Genomic DNA, 2,707 nt, shown 5'->3' on the forward strand with positions numbered 1-2,707 from the left:
CTCGCGCGAACAGCCGGAAAGCGCCCGCACTGTCGTGAAGGCCGGAACCCGGGGCCCGGCACTCAAGCATAGGGGGCGTGGGCTAGGAGTGTGGGCGGGGCGATCCTGAGCCGAGCCCTGAGCTCAGATACCGGGTAGGTTTAAGGAACTTTGGGGATGGGCAGCGCAGGATGGGCAGCGCAGGATGGGCAGCGCAGGATGGGCTTGCTAAATCTAACCTTGGCATTGAGAGGAAGGAGTAACAGTTTTCAGAACAAGTGTCTCTCTCTGTACTACTAGCTATCCCATCACATACTCGAGCTTCAATCTCGACGCCTGCTTTGCTGTTTTTAGACAGGATCTCTTTTTGTAGCTCTCTCGCTTGTGTAAACCAGACTGGCCTCAAATTCACCTGCTTCTGCTTTTGGAGTGCTGGGATAAAAACACTCACCACCATGCCGGGCTTGCCTGCTTTTGAGACCGAACTAGCCTCGAACTCCCAGCGATCCTTCTGCCTCTCTGCCTCTGTCTCCCACATTTTAGGATTTAAAAACTAAGAATTATACTTTCCTAATTTCATTGAGTCCTTCCCGAACCCCATCAGGAGTCTCCAGGTTTAAACATCCCATCCCCGCACCCCCTCCCAAAAAGTCGCGAGGTGCAAAAGGGTAGACTTTTCAGCAGATGTGGGTTGGAGAGTTAAAGATGCGCTTGGAAGGGGCTGGGGAGATGGCTCAGCAGTTAAGAGCACTGATTGCTCTTCCAGAGATCCTGAGTTCAATTCCCAGCTACCACATGGTGCCTCACAACCATGTGTAATGGGACCCGAGGCCCTTTTCTGGTGTGTCTGAAGGCAGCTACAGTGTACTTATATACATAAAATAAATAATTTTTAAAAAAGATTTATTTATGGTAAGGGGTAGGCCTGGCTGCCCATTCTGACCCCCGACCGCCCCGCTCTGACCTGGACCACCCCACACCCCGACCCCCACGCACGTGTTCCTCACTGGGCCTCCAGGGGTTGGCAAAACAACCTTGATTCAGAAAGCCATCGAGGTCCTGCAGTCCTCCGGGCTGCCCGTGGATGGATTTTACACACAAGAAATCAGGCAGGAAGGGAAGAGGATAGGATTCGATGTCGTCACCCTGTCTGGTGCCCAGGGGCCTCTGTCCAGAGTTGGGTCACAGCCTCTACCTGGACAGCCCGAGTGTCGAGTGGGGCAGTACGTGGTGAACCTGGATTCTTTTGAGCAGTTGGCACTGCCTGTCCTAAGAAACGCAGGCTCCAGCTGTGGCCCCAAACACAGAGTATGTATCATTGATGAGATTGGGGAGATGGAGCTGTTCAGCCAACCTTTCATCCAAGCGATCAGCCAGATGCTGTCCACACCAGGCATTATCGTGGTTGGCACTATCCCAGTCCCCAAAGGGAAGCCGCTGGCCCTGGTGGAAGAAATCAGGAAAAGGCATGATGTGAAGGTGTTCAATGTCACCAGGGAGAACAGAAACAGCCTCCTGCCAGATATTGTGGCCGTTGTGCAGAGCAGCCAGACTTAAAGCAGCACTGTCGGGGTCCAGCTCTGCCTCTGCTCACAGTGGGCCCTGAGCAGCAAGCACCCAGTCAGTCCACTGGGTCCTGTGTGTGCTCCAGACTTGTGTTTCCTCTTACGGTTGTGCATGCGATTTGAGTAAATTCTAAAACGAGTCTGCCAAAAAAAAAAAAAAAATTATTTATTATATGTAAGTACACTGTAGCAGTCTTCAGACACTCCAGAAGAGGGCACCAGATCTCCTTACGGGTGGTTGTGAGCCACCATGTGGTTGCTGGGAATTGAACTCAGGACCTTCAGAAGAGCAGTCAATGCTCTTAACCACTGAGCCATCTCTCCAGCCCAAAATAAATAATTTTTTTAAAAAAGAAAAAAAAAAGATGCACTTGGAAGAACTGTCTCTGCTTAACGCTGGTGCGTCAATCCTATCTGTACCTAAAAGAATCCCTAGATTTGAAAGCAGCAGACAGGTAAAACAGTCGGAGTTGATTCTGTTTGTTTGTGTATTTTTGTTTTTTGTTCAAGGCAGGATTTCTCTGTGTAGCCCTGGCTGTCCTGGAACTCACTCTGTAGACCAGGCTGGCCTCGAACTCAGAAATTCACCTGCCTCTGCCTCCCAAGGGCTGGGATTAAAGGCATGCGCCACCATACCTGGCTTGATTTGATTCTTATGTTCCTAGGCATAAAACAATTTCTCTGTCCATTGTCAGGGTTGGCTTTTTAAAAAATTGTGGGGGGGGGGGAGGGGGAAGAGAGAGGGGGGCGGCTGGAGATCTAGAGTGTACTGGGCAAGCACTGTACCACTGAGCTACAACACCAACTTTGAAGGAGTTTTTAAGATTTATTTTTATTAGTGTATATATATTTGTGTCTGCATGCCATGTGTGTGCAGGTGCCCACAGAGGCCAGAAGAGGGCAGCAGATCCCCTTTAGCTGGAGTTGCAATGGGTTGTGAGCCCTGGGATGTATGCTAGGAACAGACCTGTGTCTTCCAAAGAGCTGCAAGCTGTTTTGGCAGCTGAGCATCTCTCCTGGCCCTGTTTTGAAAAGCTTTGCATTGAGAATCTTTTTAAATGCAGGGCGTGGTGGCGCATGCCTTTAATCCCAGCACTCGGGAGGCAGAGGCAGGCAGATTTCTGAGTTCAAGGCCAGCCTGGTCTACAACCTGAGTTCCAGGA

At 50.6% G+C, this 2,707-nt stretch overlaps 1 pseudogene; it reads left to right on the plus strand.

Moving 5' to 3' along the window:
• Positions 1–942: 942 nt before the first annotated feature.
• Positions 943–1,628, plus strand: LOC110295659 (cancer-related nucleoside-triphosphatase homolog pseudogene; annotated as a pseudogene).
• The last annotated feature ends 1,079 nt before the right edge of the window (positions 1,629–2,707 follow it).

The sequence above is a fragment of the Mus caroli genome, unplaced genomic scaffold, assembly GCF_978045245.1.
Source record: "Mus caroli unplaced genomic scaffold, Mus_caroli_1 scaffold_7, whole genome shotgun sequence".
In the NCBI taxonomy this organism is placed as follows: Eukaryota; Metazoa; Chordata; class Mammalia; order Rodentia; family Muridae; genus Mus; species Mus caroli.